The following is a 6,000-nucleotide window of genomic DNA, read 5'->3' as shown; positions in this document are numbered from 1 at the left end:
CTCCGGAGCGCCCCCTGCAGCCGCGGGGGAACCATCGCACCTGCCCTGCTCACCGGGAGCCACCAGCGCCCCTGCCGGCTGCGAGCGGAACTGCACCCGAGGGGAAAGGGCCCGACAGCCGAGAAGGCTGGGACTGGGTTTGTGATTGCTGTTACTGCCAGAGTTGTTGTTGTTTTGTTTGACTGGTTATATACATATATATATATATATATATAGTAAAGAACTGTTATTCCTATTTCCCACATCTTTGCCTAAAGGCCCTTGATTTTCAAAATATAATAACTTAGAGGGAAAAGGGGTTATATCTGCCACTTCAAGGGGGGGCTTCTGCCTTCCTTAGCAGACACCTGTCTTTCAAAACCGAGACACCGCGGCAATAGAGGCAGGTGGTGGAAGAAGGAGGCAGGCTCAATTGTGGATGAAATCCGGAAGGTTTATTGTGTCTCCGAACAGGGGACCTCGCCCCCCGGGGGTGTCCAGCAATGAGCAACCCCGAATGCGCCTGCCAGGGGTTTTATGGGGGGATGGCGACAGGGGAGGGATGACAACGGCATCGAATCAGGGAAGGAGAAGGACAGGTCTGCGGGATGAGGGACACACAAGGGAACCTATCTTGGGAAAGGAAGGGAGGGATCCTCCCCCCAAGACCAATCACTCGACGCCCCTGCCAGAACTTTCTAGAAGCTTGGGAGGGGTGCCGGAGCGATTGGCAGGGGTCTGGGAGGAGACAAATAGAGAAAGCAGGGTTATGAACACGAAACCAGGAGGGTATAAACTGGGATGGTACAATAACACGAAACCCAAAGGGGAGACCCGGACTGAACCAAACAAGACACACTCCCACATCTCCCCCTTTTTTGTTTTTTAAGATGGTTTAAAGTTCGGCTGGGGGTAATATTCAGAGTCCGGATAAAAGACCTCGAACTCTTGCAACTCAGGAGCCGTAGGTTCGAGCTCCGGTTCTTGCAGGGTCTCTGCATCCGGGAGTACCTCGGCTCGGTCAATATCTGTAGGGGAGGGGGAGCTTGTAATCAACTTTACTAACATTCTCTTGAGGAGTCCAAACAAAATTAGGGCAACCAACAAAACAAAAAGAAAAATCAGTCCAGATCGGAAAATAGATCCTGGCCATCCGGATAGTCCCCATTTGCTGAAGATGTCGCCGAGCCAGTCACCAGTTTCTTTCCGAATTTGCATCACCATGGCCTGCATCTTGTCTGTGGATGTTCTCCGCCCTTGATGTAAACATATGTGGTCTTGGCCCATGGTTTGCGCCAGGACTGACCACACGTTTGCTGCTGGTTGGGGAACTATCCACGGCAACGCAGGCCATGGGAGCAGCTGCAGGATGATGACAAGCTGCAGGCTTCTGGCGATGGCTCGGACGGACGAGGCAGGACTCATCTCCGATGTCTCCAAACTAGTACAAACTTAAAAGGAAGAATATTAGATTTGGGGATAACAACTGGGGCAGAGTTGGGGTCCAGAGGGGCATAGGGTTAACCCACCCCGGTTTTAGGGGGTGCTTGACTCCTTCCTCTGGTGGGCTGGGAAATACATGGTTTCACCCATTTTGATGGGATCCACCTGGGGCCCTCGGGGGTGGATATGCATGCATATCCCTTCCCCCATGTAACTAGTTCATGAGGGCCCTGTATTTCCCGAGTCTCCGGGTCTTTAACCAGCACCGGAGGCCTTTCTTTCATTTGCAGCTGCTGAGACTGCCCGAAGTGCCGCACGATCGGTGGATTCAGGTTCTCAAAGGCACAGTTGAGGAAGTTTAGTGTGAACAGTGCCCTTGAGAGCCTGACAGCTGGGGATTCTAATTTCTTTGAGGACCTTTGCCTTTGTAGCATCCTCTTGATATTTTGGGGAGCCCTCTCGACTATCGCTTGACCTGTCGGGGAATAGGGGATGCCTGTCTTGTGCTCTATTCCCCATTGCTGTAGGAAGCTCCTGAACTCCTTGGAGGTGTAGGCTGGGCCATTATCAGTTTTAATAACTTTGGGGATGCCCAGGGTAGCAAATGCCTGCACTAGGTGCCTTATGACATCGCTAGCCCTTTCCCCTGTGTGGGCAGAGGCAAAGACGGCTCCAGAGAAGGTATCTAGTGACACACGTACATACTTCATTCTGCCGAAAGAAGCGACATGTGGCACGTCTATCTGCCACACTTCACAACTATTAAGGCCACGGGGGTTTGCGCCGGTGCCAATGGCAGGAAGAGCTAATTGGTGACATTCAGGACACGCTGCCACGATCGCTCTGGCCTGGTCGTGTTTCAAATTGAACTGCCGAACCAGGGCAGGCGCATTCTGATGGAACAACTGATGGCTGATTTTGGCCTGCTCAAATACATTTGGAATCGGGGCCATCACGGCTGGCGCAGCGAAGGCATCCGCCTTCCTGTTGCCTTCCGCGATGAACCCGGGCAGGTCCATGTGTGACCTGACGTGCATCACGTAAAATGGTTGCCCTCGGTGGGAGACTAGGTTAACCAATTTTGAGAGCAACTCATACAAGGCTGTGTTGGAGACCTCTCGCAATATGGCATGTTCAGCTCTGGAGACTACCCCTGCTACATATGCGGAGTCAGTTATCAAATTAAAGGGTTCAGGGAATCTTTCAAAAGCCCTGACGACTGCGTCTAACTCAGCAACTTGAGGTGATCCTTCCACCTCTTTAATATCAGCCTCCCACCGCTGAGTTTGGGGGTTTTTCCAAGTCATGACTGACTTGTGAGACGCCCCAGACGCGTCAGTAAAAACGGTCAAGGCCTTTAAAGGTTCCTTGCTCCGAACACTCTTTGTGCTTAATTCGAATTGAACTTCCGAATTAAAAATTTTGTGGGCCGGCCTATGTAAAGAAATTTGGCCTGTGTAACCCTCCAGAGCAAATTGCAAGGCTTCACAATCCTGAAGCAGGCTCTCCAACATTGCTTTGGTGATTTGGCCCGTTCGCATCCTAATTGGTACGTGGATGCAGTCAAAGTCACGTCCCGATAATTCCCTGATCCGGACTCTAGCTTTCCGGATCAGTTCAGCCAACAGCTCCTGTGGCCGTGTCATCCTTTTGGACCTATTATGACTGAGAAAGACCCACTCTATTATCAAGAGGGGGTCCCTCTGGTCCTGGTCTTCCTTACTCTTCCTCTTGTCCTCCCATTGGAAGACAACCCCGTGCAGGTGTGGCAGATTACCCAGGATGATGAACTTAAATGGCAAGTCAGGTCTATACCTGCTTGCCTGCCTGGTGGACATCAGGTGTTGCACCTTCTCCAGGGCTGTCCGCGCCTCTGGGGTAAGTGTCCGGGGAGAACTAAGCTCCTCTCCCCCTTTCAGTAAATCAAAAAGGGGGGCTAGGTCTTCGTTGGATAGACCCAGCCATGGCCTTACCCAATTTAGTGACCCACACAGTTGGTGGACATCTGCTAAGGTCTTAATATTTGTATTGATAGCCAATTTTTGCGGCACAATGGTCCGCTTTGTAATTTCCAGGCCCAGGTACTTCCAAGGTGGCATCCTTTGAATTTTCTCTTCTTGGAGCTCGAACCCTGCAGCAACCAATGCACTGATTGTCAGGTCAAGCACATTCGCAAGCATGTCATTGTCGGGGGCACATACAAGGACATCATCCATGTAATGAAAGATGATGGCCTCTTTTGCGGCTGCGCGAACTGGGGCAAGCAAGGAAGAGACATACCATTGGCAGATGGTCGGGCTGCTCTTCATGCCCTGCGGCAGCACTTTCCAATGGTATCTCTTCCTCGGGGCTTCTCGGTTGATAACCGGAACCGAGAAGGCGAAACGCGGGGCATCGTCAGGGTGCAGAGGAATTTGGAAAAAACAATCTTTAATATCAATTACTGCCAGGTTCCAATTTTGGGGAAGCATCGTTGGGGATGGCATTCCCGGTTGGAGAGAGCCCATGTCCTCTATCACATCATTAATTTGGCGAAGGTCCTGGAGGAGCTGCCATTTGTCTTTGTTAGGTTTTTTGATGACAAAGACCGGGGAATTCCAGGGGCTGTTGGTCTCCACGATATTCCCCTTCTTAAGCTGCTCTTCCACGAGCTTCTCGAGCGCCTCTAATTTCTCATTATAGAGCGGCCACTGCTCTACCCACACCGACCAGTCCGTTTTCCAATTCAGTTTTTGGGTAGGGCGCTCTTCAGTGGCCACCACGCAAAAATTTATCGGGGGGTCAGGTATGTCAATTGTAACTCCCCATTGTTGCATGAGGTCTCTCCCCAAGAGGGGTTCCTTGTAATCCAATACGAACGGACATATGCTCGCCAATTGTCCGCTCGGCCCCTTAATTTGCACGACGCTTTTAGACTGTTTCACTAATTGGATGCCCCCAACACCCTGCACGTGTCCGGTCACGTTTTGCAATTCCCAATGTGCCAGCCATTCCCGTGTGGGAACGATCGTCACATCTGCCCCTGTGTCCAGAAGCCCCTTGAGATGTAGGACTTCTTCCCCTCTGTTGATCTTACAGTCTACCCGCGGTTTCCCTGTTCCTATTACATGTGTGGCACACACCGTCGGGTGTGGCCCTTCTGCAGGGATAGCCTGGGCGACCATCTGCCCTCTAGGCAGAAACAGAGGTGGACGGACACAGCGCAGCCAGAGAACGGGTCCTTCGGGACTGGATGTCATGAGTCCCGGAGCGACTTCGATCTCTGGTGGTGTGCATTTAACATCTCCAACAATGACGTACCTGCTAGGGCTTGGGTCCCACGTCCTCAGCTCACCACCGACACTTACTGGTGCGGCGTGCCACTCATTGGTTTTCAGGAAGAGCGGTATCAACAGCTGCAACCTGAAAGAACCATTAGCAGGAGAAGTGAAGTCAGGCTAAAAGTCACATCCGGTAATTTTGTGTAATCGCTATCTGCCCTCCCCTGTCCCTCCTCCCCCTCGCGTCCCGTCCCTTTTTTGTCTTCACGCGGGGCGGGCGCGCGCTCCCCATTCAGTTTTTTTGTTCCGGGCCCTCAAGCTCCCCTGACCCTTGTTCTCTTTTAAATTGATAAAACTGTCTCTTGAGTGGACAATCTTTGGTCCAATGCCCGGGCTGGTCGCAAAGGAAGCAGGTGTTTCGGGTCTGCTGTTGGGCCCGCTTCTGGCTGTTCCTCGATGGAGGTTGCCCGCTGCTTCGGCCCGTGGTCCTCTTCTGGTCCACAGCAGGATGGTGTGTTGTTGTTCCCACCAAGACCGCTCCTCGGGACCGTTGCTTGTCCGAGCTGGCAGGTTGCAGGTGCGGTGCTTTCGCAGCACAGACTTCTAACATGGCTTGGATTGTCGGTGGGGGGTCCAGTGGGAGGCTCAGGATAGCTGTCTTGCATTGGGAATTAGCATTTGCCATTGCCATCTCTGTTATGACCTCCTCTCTGGCCGCTGGCTGCCTGACCTGCAACTCTACTGCTCGGGTTAGTCTCTCTACAAACCGGAGGAACAACTCAGTGGGCTGCTGTCGGACCCGTGAGTAACTTTCCATGGGCGCGTCCGGTCTCAGGCCAAGGAATGCCTTACCGGCCAGTTCCTTGACCTGCTGCAGCACCTCTAGGGGCAGACTCTGGGCCTGCTTCGGCGCCAATGCCCATTCCCCCTCGCCGCTTAAATGGTCCATAGTTAATGCCTGGTTGTCAGCATCAACAGCCGTATCAGAGCTCTGCAGAAGCGCAGGAAGGAGTCAGCGGAGCTCCTTTTCCCATGCCGCCCTCCAGAGCAGAAACTCTGCCGAGGAAAGCAAGCACGAGAAAAGCTGACGCAGGTCAAAAGGCGTCATTACTGCCCCGGAGAGATTTGCCTTTAAAAGGCCAGGAAAATATTTGCTTTCTCTCCCGAACTCTTTCTGTGCCTTGCAGAGTTCTTTGATCGTTTGGTGGGAGAGGGGTTCCCAGTTGGTGTGGGTCATTCCCCCTCTCCTGGACCTTTGATAAAAAACCGGAGTGGCCGAAGGAATGGAGTCCAGTTCCGGGTTCCGGTCCTCAGGCCC

The sequence above is a fragment of the Corvus moneduloides genome, chromosome W, assembly GCF_009650955.1.
Source record: "Corvus moneduloides isolate bCorMon1 chromosome W, bCorMon1.pri, whole genome shotgun sequence".
In the NCBI taxonomy this organism is placed as follows: domain Eukaryota; kingdom Metazoa; phylum Chordata; class Aves; order Passeriformes; family Corvidae; genus Corvus; species Corvus moneduloides.
The sequence above is the reverse complement of the archived record's forward strand: the minus strand, read 5'-3'. Positions refer to the sequence as shown.